Source organism: Peromyscus californicus, unplaced genomic scaffold (genome assembly GCF_007827085.1).
Source record: "Peromyscus californicus insignis strain IS unplaced genomic scaffold, ASM782708v3 Scaffold_18__1_contigs__length_77618521, whole genome shotgun sequence".
Taxonomy (NCBI): Eukaryota; Metazoa; Chordata; class Mammalia; order Rodentia; family Cricetidae; genus Peromyscus; species Peromyscus californicus.
Window position 1 is genome coordinate 50,179,135 of NW_026294480.1, and position 23,308 is coordinate 50,202,442.

Here is a 23,308-nt window from a genome sequence, read left to right on the forward strand (position 1 = left end):
GCTAGAGTCTATGATGACAGAGAACGCATTGCAGCAGAGTTGGCTGATCACATATTAACAGTATACAGGAAGCAGAGAGAGCAAGCAGAAAGTGGTACGAGCATATAAACCCTGAATCCCACCCCCAGAGACAAACTTCTTCAGCAAGGCTGCAGCTTTAAAGGTTCCATAACCTCCTCAAACAGCACTGTCAACTGCCGACCAAAAGCAGACCAGCTACATGAGCCTATGGTGGACTTTCTCATCCAAACAGTAACAAAGCCCTGATGCTCCATGTGAATGATCTCTGATCCACCTCATTTATTGATCCATCAATTCTGCTGTTCATCCGTCCTTACAACATTTATGAAATATCTGCAACATAGCGTTCAGTGCTAGATAATTGTGATGGATGACACTCTCCTGTTTTGGCTAATGATTTAATAGCACACCCAGAAAACCATGGAGACACAAATACAAATTCTTAAGAATAAATTAGTTTTTGTAAGACGGCTGGATCAATAATAATTTAAAGTGAAAAGCTTTTTTTCCCCCCTCTATATACTAAAAACTATACCTAGAAATGGAAATGGAGGGCAGTGTTTTATTCAACATAATAACATGATAAACAATTATACAAAACTATGAAATATTTGTTAGTAAGGAAGATTAATCTCCTTATGAGGAGTATGAAATAAATTCAGACACATAGGGGCTCATGCCAAAGTTCTAGCCAGAGAGTCATCTAAACATCTAGAATTGCCTAAAGCCATTTTATAAGTCTATCATAACACCAATAGATTCCAACTATTCTTTCTTGGATAAAAACATGTGAAATCCATGTAAAAATAAATGCCTTCTGGAAATGGCGAGAAAAATAAAGAAGTATGAAGAAAAAAATAGTAGATACTTTTATTATTAGATATAAATATACTCTATAAAGCCACTATAAAAAAAATCTCATAATATGGTATTGACACAGAATAAACAAATCAGAAGAATATAGATCTAGGGTATATTTTAGCATATGTGAGCAATTATTATGTAGCAAAAGTGGTACTTCAGTGTAGTTGGGAACGAGTGAGGTAATTATTAAGCCAGTTTACTATCCTTCTGTAAAAAGTTGAAATCTTTCATGAAAATTATGACTATAAATGACAAGATGCTTGAAAATTTAAATGTAAGCAGTATGTTAATATTACAGAAGAAAATCTAAGTGATTATAAGTAACCAAAGATTAGGAGAGAATAGGCCATTATAACCAGCCCAAGAAAGCCTGAAACCACCATAAATTATAGATGATCTAATTGTGACAACCACACAAGTTAGGGGATGGAGGAGCTAGAAAAGAAAATTCCACAGCATGGCAAGGGGTGACTATTTCTAATATACAAGCAGGAGTGAGAATCCAAGAGAAGGAAATGGCTTGCCCCTCACATGTGGTTGGGAATGGGAAGAGGTGACACACTGAAGAACAAAACCTAGTAGTTAGGGAGATGAAAATCAGGGTGAACAGTCAGGTATCAAGCATACGCTCTAGACTTGAAAGGACTAGGAAGTGCAATAACATCTTTCCTGTAGAGGAGGCAGGGGGAGCGATTCCTCATTTCACTTTATTGGTAGAAATGTGAATTATTTGTGTGTGTGTGTGTGTGTGCGCGCGCGCGCGCGCTGCTAGGATTTGAAGCCTGGGTATTGCGTATGCTAGGCAAATGCTTTACCACTGAGCTTTATCCCCCAGTCTCAGACTTTCTGAAAGCTTCTTGGCAGCAGTCATAAAAATTGAACAAATGGTTCCTCCCACTCCATGTTCCCTTTCTACTTTCCTGACTTCTGTGGTTACCTCAGGTTATATATTCCAATCTAAAGATTCAGAGCTGGGAGCCATAAATAAGCAAGAACATGTGGCATTTGGCATTTGTCTTTCTGGGTCTGGGTTACTTTGCTCAGTATGATATTTTTCAGTTTCATCAATCTTCCTGCAAAATTCTTGATTTCATTTTTTAAAAACAGATGAATAGTATTCCATGGTATAGGTACCACATTTTCATTACCCATTCATCAGTTGAAGGACATTTACATTGTTTTCACTTCCTGGCTATTGTAAATAGAGCAGCAATGAACACAGATGAGCAACATCTGAATCTTAGGGCAGTAAGATCTTTGGGCAGTAAGATCTTTGGGCATATGCCCAGGCATGCTATAGCTGGGTCATATGGTTGCAGCAGGCTTTCTTGGACTGCCAGCTCCCAAATCATGACACAGAGACTTAGTTTTAGTTATGAATGCTCGGCCTTTGCTTAGGCCAGCTAGCTCTTTTAACTTCATATGTGCTGCCCTGAGGCTCGTTTACCTCATCTACATACCGTCCATCCTGCTTTCCTGCTTCCTCCGTGTCTGTCTGTCTGGGCCCTGGCTGGCTGGCTGGCTCCTCTTTTCTCTCTGCCTGCTACTTATCCCTCCTCTGCCTAGCTATTGGCTGGTGAGCTTTTTTTTTTAGGTCAGTCAGGTGCCTTAGGCAGGCAAGGTGAAGCAGCAACACATCTTTACACAGTTGAACAAATTCAGCATAAACAAAAGCAACATACCTTTATGTAATTAAATGCAGGATAAACAAGTACAACACATCTTTATACAGTTAAACAATTATTCTGCAGTGCAAACACACTTTTACATAGTTAAACAAAATGCAACACATCTTTACATAGTTAAACAAATATTCTATTCCACAACATATGGTAAGTCTCTTTCTAGCTTTTTTGAAAAATTCTCCACACTGATTTGCATAGTGGCCTTACCAGTTTGCAGTCCCACCAACAGTGAATTCCCTCTCTCCTCATCCTCACCAGTACTTGCCAGTTCTTTTCTTGATCTTACCCATTTTGACGTAAGATGAAATCTCATAATAGTTTTAATTTTAATTTTTTTTAAAATTTTTTTGTGACAGGGTTTCTCTGTGTAACAACATCGGCTGTCCTGAAACTTGCTCTGTAGACCAGGTTGACCTCAAACTCACAGAGATCTGCCTGACTCTGCCTCCCAAGTGCTGTGATTAAAGGTGTGCTCCACCACTGCCCAGCAATAGTTTTAATTTATAATTTCCTAATTGATAAGGATATTGGGCACGTTTTGAGATTTTTTTTTATTAAAAGATTTTCTATTCATTTTACATATCAACCACAGATTCCCCTGTCCTCTCTCCTCCCACCCCCCATTCCCACCTCCTCCAAGGCAAGGTCTCCCATGGGGAGTCAGCAGAGCCCAGTATACTCCATTGAGGCAGGTCCAAGCCCCTCCTCCCTGTACCAAGGCTGCACGAACAACAGCAGCAGCAGCAGCAGCAGCAGCAGCAGCAGGAGAAAAATAAAGGAAAAGAGAAAAAGGCACATTGGATTGAGGCAGTCTTGGGAACTGATGCTTTTGGAGATGGAGTAGTTTCCACATGAAGACAGTAAAGAAGATGTCATCATGGCCAAGGGTGACAGAGGGATCCACAAGTGAAAGCTGTTAGGTCCAGGAGATGAAGAATGCTCAGAGGCCAGGGCATCAGTATGGATGTTCAATGTAGCACGTTCACTCACAGAAATCCCCTAAAAACACAATATTGAAAAACATAACATATAAGCAATATATAGGGTTAAAAAAAGCTATAATATATCCTTCCTACAGAAAATAGATAATTGTTAGTCTATCATGTTTTTTATTTTTCATTAGAATTTTTTTTTTTTTTTTTTTTTTTTTTTTTTTTTTTTTTTTTTTTTTTTAGTATCATGCTTGTTTGGTCTAAGAATTTAAGAATATTTAAGAATTTTTTCAAAGTTGGGAAAATTTCTACTTGGGAGAAAGCATTCAGTTTGTCAAAGCACCGATAATCTCGAAATTTTAACCCCTTGTTTTAGTAGATCTCTTGACTACAAGACTGTAGTCCAAAGTTTTCCAGTGTCCTGCCTGCTCCTGCAGCCACTCAGACCCAAATAAGCACACAGAGGCTTATATTAATTATAAACAGTATGGCCATGGCCTTTTGCTCAAGCTTCTTGCTAGCTAGCTCTTATAACTAAACTCAGCCCATTTCTATTAATCTATATGTCACCACATGTTCCGTGGCTTTACCCGTGTGCCATTACATGCTGCTCCCCAGATGGTGGGATGGCATCTCCCCCACCTTTCCTTTCTCCTTTCACTATCTCCCTTGGATTTTCCTGCCTGGCTCCATCCTGCTCTGCCATAGGCCACTGCAGCTTTATTTATCAACCAATCAGAGCAACACATATTCACAGCATATAGAAAGATATCCCACAGCACAAGACTTGTCTGTAGATTAGTTCCTGGCTTTGTACCTTCCAAGCCTGTCCTTTGGCCTCCACTGGTGCCTGGCACTAAGTTCAAGGACATTGCAAAGCAGTGTGTGTCCTTGCTGTGGCCCTCTGTGCTGCTCAGGAGCCACGGGAGTGCTCTCGGAAGCCATTGTTCCACTGGGGTACTAGCAACACTGAGAGACACAGTGGCAGAGAACCACACATGCCACTTTCTTACTAACCATAAGGGACTTACATCCTCAGCTCAACTGTCTCCTAGTCGGGTACTCCACAAATCAATGGGCTATTTAATGCCACCCAATACGGAAAGGAAATCGGAGTACCAAAAGACAGCAATCTTAAAGCATTTGGCTAAATAAAACTTGCCCTTATGAAAGCCCCTATGATTAAGGTACTAGGTTTCTCTCTCAGATCCTTCCTGGGGCTTCAGAACCTTGGCTTCATTAGTTGCCTGTTGTACTATATTCTCTCCTTCCTTAGCAACCTACTTGGTATTCTAACGAACGGAGTATAAAGCTCTCTGTAAGTCTATGCCCCACTCCAGTCCCATCCCCCACCTCCACATTCTCTCAGCATTTATTTCCTTGCATTTTTTTTTTTTTTTTTTTGGTCACACTACAGCACAGGTCCAAATAAGTCAGCCTTGCTTTTTCTGGCTTCAAATAATTTTTTTTAAACCCCCGGAATCCTAACACAGAGGCATTGAACACAGTGACTGCAGTGATTTTAGAGTCAATGTCCTGAAAATGAGAAATTCCACCCAAATGATGAACTGCACAGCCCCATCTCCAGCCCCCGAACCATCGTTGGAGCCCTGCATATATTTTCCTTCTTCATTTTCATACATATTATATTTACCATCAATCTTGTGGCAGGTTGCAGAGCAGAGAGATTGGGTGACATGGTTCTTTGATGAGGAGATCAATCTGTAAACGGTCCTTTCCTGCTCAGGCTGAAAACAGGGGAGCAGAGCATTGCTACTTATTGCTACTTTTTCTGGGGTACAAACTTCAGTTGTGCTAATGGCAGCAAGTCAGCCAAAAGTCTGAAGAGAAAACTTATCCTGAGGAAGGAAGAGAAAAGCCACAAGGAGTGATTGTGTGGTTACTTGAGGACAATTTTTTTTGATGACTTTGAATATAAATGCAAGAATCCCAGAAATGTCAAAAGAAGTCCAACCAATTTATCTGAGGGAAAATGTTTTTATTTATTAATGGCCTATTTAAAAACTTTTTCATGCTTCTCATAAGATTAGTTCCCTGAAGATAAAGGTTCAGTGCAGCCATTTTAGAAATATTTTCCATTTTGAAATTAAAAGGCTTAGAACTCAGGCTGAGGTCTTTAACTCTTTTTCCAAAAGATGCAGGCATATCGCTGTCCAAACACGGCACAACTATATGAAGTGTGTCTTAAGCCTCTTTTCAGACTCTGTAGGAGACTGCATCACTCTCTCTCTCTCTCTCTCTCTCTCTCTCTCTCTCTCTCTCTCTCACACACACACACACACACACACACACACACACACACACACACACGCACACATACCACACATAAATACACCATAGACAAACACACACAAACACAAACATCTCTCTCACACACACACAAACACATCATAGACAAACACACACAAACACACAATACTCTGTCTCACACACAGACAAACATCTCTCTCTCACACACACAAACACACCATAGACAAACGCACACTCATACATACAAAACACACACACACATACACACACACACATACACACACACACATACACACACACACACACACACACACACACACACTTTTGGCATTATTGGCTTAACTGTGCTGCAATTTTCAGTAATGAAAAGCAGAGCAGTCAGAAGCCCACAGGCGCTGGGTGTGTTTTCCAGAATAGGTTACAGAAATTAGCAAGAGAGAAACAGCTCTGTGTACAGAAAAGTTTGGGAACAAATACAAACCAGATGGAGGAGCCCAGAATGGAGGAGGATGAAGGAAGGAGAGAGGTAGCTGTCCCTGGGAAGCGCTGGGGGAAGGGTGAATTCACCATTACCTAGTTGTCAAGATAAGAGCATGGAGGGAAGTGAGGTGCGGTACCAGCTACCAGATTTCAAACTATAGGGTCTTAGTTAACATGCTTCGGCAGATTGTCGAACTCCGTGTGTCTCTGGGTCCTCCTACCCACTGGCTCGGTGGAGAACCCTCAGCCATCCTTCCCTTCAGCTCTTACCACTGCCCGCTGTCCCAGACCCTTCAGGGAGACAGCTCTGCTTTTGCATGTTCTCTCTCTGCCCCTTGGGTGGGAACTCCAGCAATCCCACCCTTTGGTCTTTCTGGCCTGTCCAGGCTCAGATGTGGGGTGCTAGCATGAGTTCTGACTTCCCAGCAGCTGACTGTAGAGGATGGTAATACTAACACATCAGTGTAGTGGAATCAACCATCTAGAGGCAAAGGGCATCCTTTGACCAGTGGGGGGCTGATTGGAAAGACCCGACAAGTAAAATCTGCAGCGGGCTATTGCAAGGTGCTAGTGTCCCGTGTGGCTTGTCCAGATGTCCCGAATGAGGACAAAAGCAGGTGTGCTTTCTCACAGTGTTGAGGCCAGCTCACCAGAGCCCTACCTTGTGCTTGCTCTCGTGTTCTTCACACTCTTACTTTCCTCTTTTGCTGTCCAGGGACTGGACTTGAAGATGAGCAGTGACACACAGCTTTACTTCAGTGATCTGTTTTCTAGGAAACCTGTCTATTGCGGTAATATGTAGCTCACAGTGAAGTCATTAGCCCTATTTTTATTTTGATTTGCTCTGTTATGTTATGTTTTGTTTTTGAGGCAGGGTCTCCCTGTGTAGTTAAGGCTGGCTTTGAACTCATAATCTGCTTCTACCTCCAGGGTGTGGGGATTATAGGCCTATGCCATCATACTTGGCTCATTTTGTTTTCTACTTGTGGGAGCAGGCATACCTCAGAAGAGCAATGCTTTATAATATTAACATCTCACCATGCCATGATATTGATAGAAGGTGTAGATTTAACAGTGTGGAAATAGTTGTTTCTTCTAAGAATTATGCTCCTAATCCAGGCACAGCACCTATATGGTAGTTTAAAAACAACATCATAGGAAATTACCAAGTTGGCCATAAACAGTTGTGATTTAAAGAAAGAGGCTATTATGAAATGTAAGTGATTGCTTTGCATAATATTTGATGTAATTTGTGAACTCTTGAATGTATTCATCTGGTGATATGAGATAAACTGATAAGAAAGCTTTTGCAGTTAGTTTATTAGGCTTTCTGAATTGGATGGAGGTGAAAGATGGTTTACCTTCCTCTGATTATTGCTATGAAACATGTACTGCTAAATATCCTCTGATTAATTCCCCATTGCGGCTTTGCCAATTGCTGGGCATTTACTGCCTTAAAAAGCACCTTTTTGTGGTCTAGAGAGATGGCTCAGCAAGCCAGAGTACTTGTTTTTTGCAGAGGACCCAGGTTTGATTCCCTGAACCAATGTATTAGCTCACAGCTATCTGTAACTCCAATTCTAGGGAACCTGACACCCTCTTCAGACCTCTGTGGGCATCAGGAGTGCATGTGGTGCACATACATACATGCAGGCAAAACACTCATACATATAAAATAATAACATAATTAACCTAAAAAGACACCGTCTTGCTTTAATGCAGTTGGCGTTAGGTCAGGAGTGTGGCCTGACTGAACTAGATTGTTCCTTAAAAGTCTCATAGTCAAGGAGTCAGCTAACTGTACATTCATCCTAATCTTTTGAATGGTGTTGTGTAGCAGTTTCCTTTGAGAATGAAACCAACCATTCTCGACCAACCACCCAGAGGAGCCTCAAGCCTAATGAAGCTTATTCCTGATAGCTTTAACAGAACTTAAGCTCCTTAAGACAGAAGATAAACAACTCACAATGCTTCAGGAAATCCCTGAAACTGACAAGATTTACTAGGCCCCTCCTCCCCAGAATAAGCAATAAAGATTGCTGAGAGTCATCCACAGACAAGCCAAGCTGCAAAAGCAGACTCTAAGATCACACCAGCTGTGTGCAAAAATCATAAACCGTTGGAGCTCTCTAGAAGAGGTTTAGAGCAACTGAGTCACTTGGAAAGGACATTCTTCAGCCTGTTGAGCTGCTTACAGGTTGTGCAATGTGCACCAGGTTTTCAGCTTTTAAGAAGTATTACCTATGCTGGGGTGGACTTTGGTAATGTAGCTGTCAGTGAGTCATTCCTCCTGTAAGTTGCCCTTCACTCCTATTCCTATAAGTACCCACAGTAAAACTCATTGGTTCACTAGTTGGACTTTGGTGGTATCCACACTTTGGTCTGTGGTTGGCTCTTCGTCTGGGTTGAAGAGACATATGTGTTGTATCTCCCTAGGGAAGTTCTTGTCACACAACAAGTGGGTGAATTGTCTGATGACTGGGTTTTCTGTAGGTGGGTGAACGGAATGTCTCTGTCCTCAGGAAAGCAGATGCCAGAATGAGAACTGATGTGCAAGGAATTTATTGGAGGGGGCGGGGATGCTTGTAAAGAAAAAGAGTGCCGGGACAGGGATAAAGGGAAGGAAGACTTTGGCATACAGTAACACGCTTCTATCAAGGTTGTCAGGAGTAAGCCTTGTGACTGCTACCCAAGTCTTTAGGTGTTTAGGCTGCTCTAGATGATTGGTCTGAAAGCAGCCAATAGAAAGCATGTTCTGGGCTTAAGCGTGTCTTTTGCTTGCAGTTATGTGTACCATGTATGTGCCAAACCAGGGGGGGGGGGCAGACGAGGGTGCCAGAGCCTCCAGAACTGGAGTTACAGGTTGTTCTGGGTTGCTCTGCTGGTGCTAGGAACAGACCTTCTGCAAAAGCAGCAGGTGCTCTTAACAGCTGAGCCATCTCTCTAGCGTGCATACATATGCTTGTGCACATGTGCGTGCATGAGTGGTGTGTGTGTGTATGTGTGTAGCTCATATGCTTTAAATTTCCTTTACAAAGTAACTTTTTGGTGATTACAAAAGTAATTCCGATTCACTAGTGAATTTGGTAGTATGAATTCATTGAACTGCCTCACAATAACATTAGTCATTAGTATTCTGTTTCCTTCCAAATAACTCTATTTGTGTTCTTTTTTTTTTTTTAAACTGACATAATGTGAGCATGTTCTTATATTTAAGACAGGTGTTAAAGGTAGCAGTCGAAATAACCCCTCTAGATCATGGATTCTCCTGTCTCTGTCCAATTGACTGTTTTCATCTTTGTAGATACTTCCATCACTTGCACAATTCTCCACTTGCCTCATTTTCTTGGTTTAGATGCTCCCAAACACAGACACTGTGCCAAAGGTAATGCACATTTTGAAGGATTTTCTTTAGTAGATTGCCGAGCTGCTTTCCGGAAATGTAACGATTTCCAGTCCCACCAGCACTGAGTGAGATAATTTTCTATTACGATGTTCCCTCCTCATCTTGGTTTCAATTCCCAGGTAGTTTCACTCAGCTTTCCATTTCTTTATCCGTGCGAGCGGGTCCTGAGCTTGCTGCAAGAGTGTTCTCAGCGGGGGCAGAAAGGATCTGGTTTCTCTGGCTGATGTTCACTGTTGGTATCATTCTAATTCATTTTTCATCCCTAAATTTAGAGATACAAGGACATACACCTTTCCTTTGTCTATAGGACAGTAATTTGACTCTATTTTCTTCTGGATTGCCTTAATCATAGGGTTCCTTTTTTTTTCTGATTCTGTTGCTTTTAATTTCTCTGCTTTCCCAGAGGGAATCCTTTTCCATCTTGTTCTCCATCCGAGGCCCCTGACTACTTTGCTCTAGAAACTGACTCCTTTCAAGACTGCTTCTGACACAAACTTTCAAGTGACAGTATCCTTTCTAAAGCAGTAGGAAATGAAACAGAAAACATTAGCTGGCTTCACATGTTCCTGGTTACAAAATGTCTGGCCAGGCTTACAGGTTTAGCCTCTAATTATGGGGTAGGATTTTCCCCTGTGGGAAACTGTCTGATGTGCTGCTCCAGGCTTGGCCTTCCTGGCATCTGCTGTAACCAACAGGAAGCTTGAGCTTTGCTTGGAAGAGACAGAGGGACCTGTTCAGGGTTTTCTCTGAGCTTTAGTCCTGTACCTGGGATTTCCAGACTTGGGCCAGTGAATCATGGTAGGGGTGACGATGTGACTAGGAGACGGACTGTGCAACAACTTAATCCAATTTTTACTAATGTCTGGTGCCCACGTAGACAGGAAAACACATTTTTCGATCAAGTTTCTGTCACGCACACATCACAAGAGCTCTTTAGTCAGGACCCAACTTCTCTCCAATGCCAAGTTTCTCTTTTTCCAGTGGCCTTCATATGCTTTCACAATACATGAAGAATGAATTTTTGGGAATTTTAATCCCAAATTTGCTATTAGTCTGATTGACGAAACAGAGAATGCATTTTATTGCATTTGCATTTGGGGTGCAACACTTCTGTCCTTATAACTGAGGCACAGATATTAGTTTTGGAGGTGGAGTCATTTCACTATGGATCTAGTTACAGGAGCATCATATTTGGTGTGTGGCCTGGAGAGAACAATGGTGGGTGTGGTCATTATTTAAACATCCATCCCTGATGATATTCCAGGTATACTCTCATATTCATCCATACTCCTCATGAACAGAGAATCTGATGCTGATCTCAGACGTGGTCACCTCCACGATGACATGAGAATGTGTCTAAATAAGCACTCCCTCACTGAGAGATTGAATTATTCTCCCAAAACACATTTTCTTTGCTCTCTGCACCATTTATTTTATGAATTAAATATGCCCTGGACCTGATAACATACAAGTCATGTTATTAAAAACATATATGAAGGGTTCAGCTAAATATCAGTGACCTGATATTTTCTTATAGCAATTAGACCATGGAAGAAGAAAGTGAATGGTATATCTTTTTTTATTTTTTCCCCCATTCCTAAAGGATTAGCTTTGGAGCTCAAGTTTGCTAAATGAAAGTTAAGGAAAAGGATTAGGATGGGACCAGAATCCTTGAGTCAGGATTGTCTGTTAGGGTTTTCTGGGCCTAATTTGAGCCTACAGTGTGAACAAGTAAATATAGGCAAAACGATGGTGTAGCACAGAGGGACCAGAGAGCCTGGCTCTGTACATAAGACTGTGCACAGCCGGTGAGGAGTATAAGCTTCCATGACTGAAACAGTGATTATTTTCAATTTCTCTAGAACTGTTGTCCCTTTCCTACTAAATTCGGGATAAAGCTCATTTCAAAATTACCAGACTAAACACCAATGTTATGGCTTTGGGTGAAAAAGTCTGTGGATCGATAACTGGTTTGTGAATCTCCTAGGAAGGAACAACAACAACAACAACAACAAAAAACAGGTTAAAATTTGGAACAAGGCATAATTTGGATAAGAGTGTGATGGTTTTCGGGATACCAGATTGACTAATACAGAGAAGTGGACAGAGGTCAAGAAAGAACATGTTTTAAAATAAATTAATTACAGCTGCTTCAGCAAAATTAGAAGCAGTTTTAACAAACAGAATACAATTCTAAATTAACAGACTGTGCTCATCTTAAGAGCCAATCAAGTCAGGAAGCAACATAATAGCAAACCATTTAAAATGAATGTGTGTGTGTGTGTGTGTGTGTGTGTGTGTGTGTGTCAAAAGAAGGGAGAACAAAGGGTTGAGATACTAAAATGAACACAAACAGCTTAAATATGTGTATCGAGTGGCACCAGGAGACTGGAAACATTCCAAAACAAGACAGGATGAATAGTGAGTGAAAAATGAGAAGATTGCCTTTTATACAGAATTTTTAAAAATGTATTTTAAGCATCTGAAAGGAATGTTAAAAGACAAATTCTAGGAAAAGATGTGGTTCTGGAAACAACATGACCCAGATGAAAATAAGATCCAGAACATTTTTTGAGAAGTACCTTTATATCATGCCTGGGGAACCTACAGAGAGACGAAAATGGTTAAGTCACTTAGAACATGTATTTAGGCAGTGATAATTTATTTCAAAATTTACCATGATCCTATGGATACATTTTCCTTTAAGATAACTAAAATGATACAGACAAGGAAAAGGTGTTTTTTTTTCCCCCAACTATATTCTGTTTCTGTCCACAGAATTTACCAGGAAGTATGATAGAAATAATAAACTTGAATGGACATAATTTTCTCAGTTAAGACATCGACCAGCTATTGCTTCCTATGACTGTGCTTACTTCTGATCATCAGGCAGCTTTACTTTGCATATAAAATTTCTAGTATTTCAGGCTGTTGTCATTGCTCTCATGTGTCCGTCAGAGTTTGAGGCAGCAGGACCTCATTGCTAAGGACATAATGTAGTTTTGACACAGGACTTGGGGGAAATCAAACTAGTAGTGACCTGAAAGCTTCCTTCCTGAGAACTGACAAATAGCTCTCACAGTGGTGCTATGTAAGCTGCCAATGCAAAAAAGTTATCAATAAACCTATCTAGTTATAAATCCTGCAAACTACAATAATGACCAGCCAGGCAAGATATCTCCAATGGTTCAATAGCGACACTCATATCATAGGGGTAACCAACAGCTTTCTGATTGGGCTTAAGGCCCATTCATTAGGAGGGAACTCATGCCTAGAACTATAAACCTAGCCAAAAGCTTGTAGCCAGAGTGGTCATGGACCCTAGAGGAGGACCTATGTAGCAGTTTGAATGAGAATGGACCCCATAGGCTAATACATTCTAATGCTTGGTCCCCAGTTGGTGGAACTACTTGGGAAGGATTAGGAGGTGTGGCCTTGTTGGAGGAGGTGTGGCATTGGGGGCAACTTTGGCGTTTCAAAAGATTCACAGCATTCCTAGTGTGCTCTCAGCCTCTTGCTTGCAGATTAAGATGTGCATTCTTGGCACCCCCTGCCACTCACTGTGCCTTTGCTCTGCCATCATGGACACTTAATTTTGAAACTGTCAGTCACTTTCTTTTATAAAGTTGCCTTGACCCTTTATAACTTTTATTATAGTTATAATAATATAGTTTATTATAGTTATAATAATAACTTTTATAAAGTTGTGTTTTGTCACAGCAATTAGAAAAAAACCCTAATATATCCTACTGCTATCATTGTGTTAAATTATAGTTTTCTACACAAATAAAATACAGTTTTCTACCTATGTGGATATTATCCTTATACCCGTAGAGAAGGCCAACTCTCACCCCTAGTTAAAGAAACTTCTTTTTCCGTAAGACAAAGACTGCTACAGAGAAGCACAATTGGTTAAGATGCAGAGAGTAAGTGACTAAGGAGTGCCTAGTCCCCAATAGGACATATATAATACAACTTCTGCACCTATGGTTCAGGGGACATTTTGGAAGAGAGGACAGAAAGGACGGCTGTGAGGGTACTCTGAACAGACGGAGATGTTGTACCTGTGAACTCTGAATAACATGAATCCCTGCACAAGACCACACCGATTAACATGCCAATATGGACAAGAGAGCCATTCACAAGGCCCCACCCCTAGCTGAAGATCTAGCTGCAGTCAGCCAATAGCTACTAAGGGAGAGAGAATCAACTCTTTTTCAGAGAAAAGCTCCATGGTAGGTTACATAAGCCTGGGTGGTCAGCCCTAAACCCGTGTATGTATGGGCAATGCTAACTAGACTCAGCTCTTGTGTTTGTGTACATGTGTATGTAAACAATAATTATTTTACAAAAGGTCATGAATTTCAGACTGGGATGTGTATATAGGGACACAGGAAGAGTTGGTCGGAGTACAGAGAGGAGGGTAGAAATGTTATAAATACAATATACTTACATATAAAAAAACAAAATGAAATTTCTAGTGTTGCTGTTTCTCTTCTAACTTTTATGGTGCTAAAATGTTCTTGAAATTAAACAGTTCCACTCTTCCCACCCTCCAAATCTCCATCTGTTCTCTTGTGAGCACAAGACCTACACAGCTGGTCTCAGATGTGGCCACATCCATGTTGGTGTAAGACTATGTTTAAATATGCAATCTATAAATGGAGACCTCATTATACAGAACATCTCAAAAGTGCCCGGTAGTTTTTCAAGGAGCTAGAGGGATACAGATAAACACAGTAGGGTCTCAGCCTTCAAGGAAATCATGACATGACAATTAAGAAAAATTACAGTATGATAATCCAATAGGAGCTAGAATTGAAGTGGTTAGTGGCTAGGCTTTGGGATCTTGAAGATCTGGGATTGAATACCAGGTCTACCACTTCTTATTTTCAGGGCCATTAATACTCCCCAATGTTTTGCCATCTGACCTTGTCATACCCATTGATGGCACCCCATGCTTTATAGAAACATTCTATCCCTCTGGTCACAGAGCTGGACACAGATAGACTGAAAATTGTGTTTATTACCTCTGATCACAGCAATTGGTACAGGGGTGGACTCAGGATTTCATCAGGCCAATTCTTCCCTCAGGGTTTTTTTTTCTATATGGAGCTATAAAAGGATGCTATTTGTTTTTTTTTTTTAATGATGAAACTGTAAGACTTCATTGTTTCAGTGTTATGGGTGAGAATAAGTCAACCAAACACATTATCTGAAATAACATAATCTATAAATATATATAAATAAACACAAACAACTTTTGTTGAGTGTTCTTCTTTTTTTAAACTTCACAAAAATAATTGACTATATGTTCTCTTCATCTCATGTGATAGGCAAAAATTAAGAATTTTGGCAATCTCAAATTATTGCTGGGCATTCTCACTGGTACGCTGGAAAGCAGTTTAAACTGTTTCCTTTTTGGATCTTAGACTCCTTTTTAGCTGTTGTACAAAGGTAATTCTATAATTTATTTATTTTCTGTATATGATATCTTGTTGAGAATTATATTGTATTATATTCTATTATCTCTAAAACATAAGGATATATTTTATAATTGAAATCTCCCTAACAATAATCAAATGAAGGACTTTATTCTTCCTTGATGATCTAATAGAAGTGTTGTTATTTCCCCCATCAACAGTGTTTTAGTATTTCTTAAATAGAGTCTATTGATGTAGTATGAATGATCTGCTTTTCCTCTCAGTCAATAATTATTAAAATGAGATAATTGGCACATCTAAACAATATTTACTGAATGCCATGGAATAGAAGTTGAGTACTGTGGTTTCATAGTGGCTGGTGGGTGTGGGTATGGGAAATTCTGTACAACTGTTTTCCCTCTACCACCCAACCATCAGGAAGAAGTTGAAAGAACTGAGAGCTAAGAGCAGGAGGGGCTAAAGAGAGGGCTGGGAGGGAAGAGAGAGGGGGATTATAACCACTCTTCCTTGAAGCTTGTTATATCTTTCCCTAGTTTCCTTGAGTTGCAATAATAGAGCCCTCTTATTGCATCCCAGGAAGTTTCTGTTTCCCACAACTAAAGAATCTCTAATTAAAACAAGCACTTGTTACCCTATCCAACATTTAGCAATGCTCTGTAAATGTTTGTATTTTATTAGTGTGCTAAGGGATTTTGATTCGTATACTAGACAGAGAAAGAGAAAGAGGTTAAGGATTGAGGAGGGTGGGAAAGGGTGGTTGATATTTAGACAGGTGGAGGTGGGATGTCAAAGACTGCATTGAAGAGATGCTCATCAAAGATGGAGTATGACGGGTGTCCATGAGGTGGGGAGAACTTAGCTGTGGCAATGTGTGTACGGTTAAGCAGTTTGGAAGGGACCTCACATTCCCTAGGATGGGATCTATACTGTGTTCCAAAAGGCATGTATTTTAGAAACAGAAAAGTGATAATGAAAGCTTCCCTGAAGCATCTTATTCTGACACTGATGTGTAAGATGTAGTGGAGAGGAATACAGCTATATTGTGAGCCTATGGCAGTTTGAGATGGGAAGAAAGGGAGGGAGAAGTGAAATATCAGTATTCCTTTCTTGTGTGACAGTAAGTGGCACGTGCCAGAATGAACACATAAGTGGTCTGGGTAGGTGGACTCAGAATGAGAGCCACAGATGAACAGTTACCTTCTCCACACAGGAACGGTTTTGACTGCTCGGTTAGCTGATGAGTTGTGTCCTTGCAATCCATTTCCCATGCTCCCCACATGTCTGTCTTTTCTCTTCCTCATTCTGGGCTCCTTTACCTAGACACAAACAGCAGATTTCCCATTTCCTCCTGGTAATGCTGCATATCTTATTAGATCATTTAAGATGTGTGTGTGTGTGTGTGTGTGTGTGTGTGTGTGTGTGTGTGTGTGTGTGTGTATGTGTATACAGAAAGTAATATGGAAAGAGCTTAAAACTAACAGTTTATATAGGCCGAGCTGGGACCTTTCCTCCCTTTACCATGATGCTTTGGCAGCAAGAAAAATGACCAGAGGATAACATTATTGATCACAGAAGGTCTTCCTTGTGGATTTGGATACAGATCAATCTGCACTCTAGTCAAATCTATGTATATTTGGGAGGTAAAATCTGCAGCTTTGTAGATATTGTCATAGGAATTGACCTGATGGAGAGAGACCGCTTTCCCAATGGATAGCATAAAAGTAATCTACAGACATAGTTGACTCAGTAAATGTGCTTATAACTAACACTGTGGATGTTTTTTTCCACTTGAGGGAATAATTCTTACATACTAGAAGCGAGGGGGAAAATAACGTGGGAGTATACCACTCAATTCTGGCCATGTGGTCATTTTAACGACACTGTGAAAAGTAGAGATGGAACAAACAACAGCTTCTTGATAAAGATCGGCTGACTGCTCAGTGCTCTAAACCTGGGATGATAAAGGCAGAGTGGGGTGTGCTAAACTTTTTACCATGCAGGGAATGAATTGAGTAGCAACTCAGAAAAATAAGAGCAAGGGAAGCATACTGAACGGAGTTTCAAGATAAATAAAAGGATGCTGTTACACACTAATAACAAAATCATGACAGTCATTATTCTAGGAGCTAGGACAAAGTGTGGTGGCTTCTGAATGGACTTACAAAGACTGAAGGGAGTTAAGTCCACAGTGTTCATGGTTAGGAAATATGCCCATGTTTTTTTGTTTAAATCACAAAATAACACATACTCATTGTAGAAGAATTAGACAAAACCATATAAGCAACACTTAAAAAGAACTCAAGTCTATAACCTTTTAGAGAAAATTTGGTATTTTTGTATATAACTTCAATTTTTCTATTTATATATTTAATATACCCAACTGGACTTAAACATAGTTTTGCAATTTTTAAAATTAATCTAACACTTTGTGACCATCTTTCCATGTAACTTAGAGCTGTATGCACACCTCAAATGTTTGCGAAGTGTTGATGTCTCCTGAGTCAATTCTGTATTGCTATTCTGGAATCTGCACCATTTATCTTTTAGGTCAACAATGTTGTTGTCAGCTTAAAATTGTCTCATAGGATTTTAAATGCAATTTCATTAATTTTATAGATTAATTTAGAGGAGATATCTACAATATTAGTAATTTTATCTTGAAACAATGTATGTTTTCATTTATCCACATCTTTATTGTTCAGCAAAACTTTGCTATTTTCTTTATCCTTGTGCTTTAGATTCTTATTAACTTGACTTTCAGGTCCATAGCATCAGCATCTCAGCATCATCATCAGCAGTATCTCAGCATCTCAACATTAGTAGCATCAGCATCAGCATCCATAGCTCAGCATAATCATCTCAGCATCAGCATTGGCATCTCAGCACCATCTACTCTTTTTATGAATGGTTTTCCTTCATTATTCTGCTCATTTAGAGCCTATAAGAAAACTATTGCTTTTAAATCATTTTATTGTTTAAAGTACCCCCCTAACAAGTGATCTAACTGGTTCTTGATGTTGTTTTCAGTTGCTTCTAGTTTTCTATCTTGATAATCAAATAATTTTGTCTCTTCTAATGCTTATAGTTTCTACATACCTTTTAGCTGCTATGTAGTTCTAGGAGGATGCTAAACAATAGACATATGTTGTGGAATATTACTTTAGCTGTGTAAAGGTATGTTACATTTGTTTCTGCTGCATTTGTTCAATGATGTAAGGATGTGTGTTTAATTATGTAAAGATGTGTGGCATTTGTTTCACCTTGCCTTCCTAAGGCACCCAATTGGCCTAATAGAAAGCTGAATGGCTAATAGCTAGGCAGAGAAAGGATTGGCAGGGCTCTCAGGCAGAGAGAGTAAATAGGAGGAAAAATGTAGGCTGGAGAAGAAGAGAAGAGAAGAAGGAGGAGCGAACATGGGAGGCAAAGAGGGAGGCACCAGGGGCCAACCAGGCAGCCACCAGCCAGCCAGACACAAGAAGCAATGAAAGTAAAATATACAGAAGGAAAGAAAAGGTAAAAAGCCCCGAGGCAAAACATAGGTGAAGAGAAACAGGATCATTTAAGTTATAAAAGCTAGCCAGAAATGAACATAGACTAAGGCTGAGCATTCAGAACTCATAATAAGTGTCTGTGTTATGATTTGGGAGCTGGTTGGTGGCCCAAAACATGTGCGCCTTGTTTCTCTTTATCATGCCTGTGTGTTACATGGAGGTTACTGGTGGAGTCTTTTAAGATGTAGGGGGCTGGCAGAAAGAAGTTAGGTCACTGGGGGCATGCCCTTAAAGGGGATGTTGTGGCCTCAGTCCCCTCTTTCTCTATTTGCTCTTTGGCTGTTGTAGATGAACAGTTGTCTCCACCACACAATGTCACCACAATGCCTGACTTTGCCACAGCCCTCAAATCAGAAAGCCAACCGAGCATAGACTGAAACTTTCAAGACTGTATAAAAATAATGCTTTCCTTTATATAACTTAATAATTCAGATATTTTATTTTAGTGATAGAAAACTGACAGCATATATTGCAACAGGACTGAATTGAAAGTTTCATTAATACTGGATTTTATTTTTTTTTCTACTAAAAAAAGTATTTCTTTTAGATAGATTTTTTTTGATGTAGCCCAGGATAACCTTGAAATTGTAATCCTTTTGCCACTTGCCTTGTTAGTCTGTGCCACGATACCTAGCTAACAATGTCGGGCTGTCAAAATTTCGAACGAAATCACTTGCAGTTATTTAATATATTGAGTTTTCAAATATCCTGATTTCAGTGCTTAACTCATTAACTTTTACTCTTTATTGTTTCATAATACAATGTTGAGTTTGTAGATTTTCCCACCGACTGTGCCTTTGGCCTGACAGTACACATGTTGGGTGGCTGGGCCGTGCTGCTTGCCACATTCTCTTTTATCTGTATCATTTTGCTTTGATAATAGAGACTAGAGGAATACTTTCTAGTTTTCAGTATTTTGGGTTTTTTTATTGTGTTTTTAATTTTTAATATTATAGGTACATTATTTAACTTTAAAATATTCCCATTTCTCTTTGACTATTTGATGTGCCAGTGGAATATGTAATCTACTGTAATGATCTTGTTCATTTCTTCTTGCATTTTTAAGCAGCTTTAGAATACCATGTCAGTGCATGTTTTGTCTTTATATCTTCGCTGTGGATTTTCCTTTTTTGGATGATGATACATTTGTCTAATTTAGTTACTTTTCTTGCTGTTAGTGCCATTTTGTCCCTTAATATTTTCCTTCCCATTCTCTGTTTGCTTTTTTCTGGCATAGCCTTGCTGACCTATGTTACTCTTAACCAAACCCTTTTCCATCATTTTTCTTCAAATACATGCCTTTTAAATAGTATGCCCTTAGAATTGCTTGTTTGTCGAATGCTTCTTTATTTTATTTGAGGTGCTTTATTCTATTCATATGTATCGATCATATGTCTATCATTTTAGTTTATTCTTTTTTCTAAACCCCCAGTCTCTGGTTCTCCAACATTATTCTATTTAACTGTATCCTTTCCCCTCCTTTTTTAGTCTCCTAATGGTTTTATTTGCTTTTAACATTTACTTATTTGTTTGTTTATGGTGGGAGAAGTCCTATAGAACGCATATGAAGGTCAGAGGATGACTTTCAGGAGCTGGTTCTATCACGTGAGTCCCGGAGCTTGTGCTTAGGTTATCAGCTTTGGCCACAAGTGCTTTTATCCACTAATCCATCTCACCAGCCCATGGGTGGATTTTCAACTTATTTACCAGGAAAACATTCTCAGTGGTATCCTCCATTAAGAGTGGTACAACACACCTTCATTCCTTGCCAATTTTTAAAGATCGATATCTGTAGATGTAACCAACCGTCTTTTTAAGTAAGAAACACAGAACCAATGCAAAGAAGAAAGCCAAGAGGTCAGAGCTAAGAGCTAAAACCTTACCCTTCCTCCTGCGGTGGTCCTACCTCTCCGAACCAGAGCTACTTTCTGTGTTAAAGTCTTTATATAGAGTTCCTGTTCTGCCTTCTCATTGGTTGTAAACCCAACCACATGACCGCCTCGTCACGGCCTGTCTGTATAGACCTCCAGGTTTTCTATGATTGGTATTGAGATTAAAGGCATGTGTATCCAATACTGGCTGTATCCCTGAACACACAGAGACTTACCTAGCTCTGCCTACCAAGTGCTGGGATTACAAGCGTACGCCACCACTGCCCTGCTTTCCTATGGCTTGCTAATAGCTCTGATCCCGGGCAACTTTATTTATTAAGAGATATCTTGTTTATGTAATGGTTTATGTTGGTTTTCAACTTGATAGGACCTGGAGTCACTAAAGAAAGGACCTAGAGGACTATATATTACCACGACAGTGTTTGTTGTTATTGTTGGTTGAATCACAAAATATCTCTGCTCTCATGGACTGTATCCCCTCAAACTACAAACTGGAAGAAACCCTTTCTCCTTTATGTTATCTTTGTCAGGGTATCCCACCACCGCCCGGCCAATCACGGGCTTTTATGTGGACATATTTATATCTAAGTTTTGTTGATGAGTTTAAACATTTATAAATTTTCAGTGTACTGGAGTGGTCTTTCAAATAGTTTTCAAGACAGGCACAAGGTTGATTTTCTTTCTGAGTCCATGTGTGTTTGTTTACCTAGCTGTTTGTATAGTATTAGGATTTTGACATTTAAATTATCTTCAAAGTTATATAGCTATTTTTCAATTTTCTATTTGTGACAATACTCAGAAGTCAGATAAATATGGTGTTTTTTCCTCTTGTATGTTACTTATCTAGATTGGCATGTTTGTAATATTGTTTCCAAATTTTACTAACTTTTTGAGTTTATTTGGAGAGATAGTATGTGATAGTTTTGATGGTCAATCATGTCTATATATTACCACGACAGAGTTTGTTGTTATTGTTGGTTGAATCACAAAATATCAGCAATTTTCTCAATTTTTACAAACCAACTTTTAATGATGACAAATTTTAAATGTGTATGATGTAATCAGTGTTTCTTAGAAGGGTACAGGTCTACAGGATTATCCTAGGTGCCCTCAGGAAGTGATAGGAGAACTCAACATTTACTTGGAATTATTTGAAATTAAGTTAGGAATCCAGAGGATGAGACTGGCAAGATGACTCAGTGGGGAAAAAGTGCTTGCCGTGAATCTTGATTATCTGCTTTTGATTTCTAGAACTCAGAGGTGGAAGGAGAAAACTGACTCCACAAATTGTCCTCTGACCTCTACATACATGTTGTGGCATATGTATGCCCTTAAATAATAATAATAACAACAACAACATATATGATGTCATGATAACAACAACAGTAATAATAGTTCAGAGATACTCACGGTGTGATGCTATCAAACCAGAAGACTGATTTCTGCACATACAGGAACAACCGAGAAAGCCAAACCAAGCCAGGTCCCCAAATCACAACAAACAAAGTGAACCTGGCCTTCTATTATGAAAAAATTATTTCATCTCTTTAAATCCTCTAATAGTCTTTTGTTTGCTTCAGTGAGCTTTGTTTCACCACAGTATCCCCAAACCACTTTGTTTTGCATATCAACAAAGGAGCACGCAGTAACCAGAGAAGACAAAAACAAAAAACAAAAAAAAAACAATAACAACAAAAAAAACCCACTGCTCAGACCTACCTGTTTGTAGATGGAGGGACCAGACATTCCTGTTTTGATTTTACCCTTGGGACTTGCATTCTCAGGTTCCCCTGTCTGTCTAATTGGGAGGTTGGATGCTCAAGTGCCTCTGAAGACAACCAATTCTCTTCTGTTGAAAGCCGCCGCCCATTACTCCGCCTTGTTTGTGCTTCCCCAGCCTGGGTTCCTAGTGAGGTGCTGGCTCCTCTATTCTCATTCCAGGAGTGTGGGAGGTGGAGGTGGGGCGGGCGGGCGTGCCTTACCTTCTGTCAGAGTGCTCACTCTGTTTTCCTGCACTCCTCTCTGTGCCTGCCGTCCTGGAGGGTCATATCCTCCCGCGTCTCTCCGTTTCCCTTCTTTTCCTATGGTTTCTTCTGATTCTGTTCTTTGGTCCTCCCTTTCTGCAGTTCCAGGTGTGATTGCCTCTTCCCCGGTTTTTTTCAAACGATCTTGGTATTCTAAACTTCGGAGCTTTCGGGACCTACTTGACTCTCTCATCTCTCCCCTGCCACCTTTCTAACTATTTCTGGGTCTCACTGTTGCTTCTTATATAAAATTTACTTCTGGACAGTGGGGTTTTTTGTTTGTTTGTTTTTGTTTTGTCTTGTTTTTTTAAAAAACCAGGATAGCCAGTTTCTTTTGCTTCTCCTTACAGCGTAAATTCAAAATCTTTGCTATGGGCTCGCCACCCATTTGCTTCTGCTCCTTTAGAGTTCTAACTTCTCGTTGTGCCGTTAGTGAGATAGACCACATTCTCTTAGAAAAGCTCTCCAGAACTTGATGGGAAGAGGGAGCCAGCATCTGTGTTGGTGACCTGCACCTCTCCTCCTAGCCTTATTGATCGGTTCCCTCATGATCTCAAGCCCTTCCTCCTTCAAAGGGCTTTCTGAACTGTGCACCCCTCGCTGCCCTGCCACAGACTCTCACTAGGCACCTATGAATGGAAAACAAAGTGGCGTCGTTCCTGCAGTCCACAGGGTCCTCTTGGACTCCATCATTAGTCAGGTATCTGGTTCACCTTTTTAGGACTCATCTTCTTTCTC

At 40.0% G+C, this 23,308-nt stretch overlaps 1 long non-coding RNA gene across 3 annotated transcripts; it reads right to left on the minus strand.

Annotated features, from left to right (window-relative positions):
• Window positions 1-2,542: 2,542 nt before the first annotated feature.
• Window positions 2,543-22,735, minus strand: LOC128113588 (uncharacterized). 3 transcript variants are annotated; one of them, XR_008219545.1, is made up of 4 exons: window positions 22,529-22,735; window positions 16,301-16,419; window positions 5,157-5,361; window positions 2,543-3,569 (listed from the first exon to the last, which is right to left on the minus strand). It is a non-coding gene; the product is annotated as an uncharacterized LOC128113588 (long non-coding RNA). The 3 variants fall into 3 exon arrangements; XR_008219544.1 differs by lacking the exon at window positions 22,529-22,735 and adding an exon at window positions 22,266-22,496; XR_008219543.1 differs by lacking the exons at window positions 16,301-16,419; window positions 22,529-22,735 and adding an exon at window positions 22,266-22,488.
• Between the last annotated feature and the right edge of the window lie 573 nt (window positions 22,736-23,308).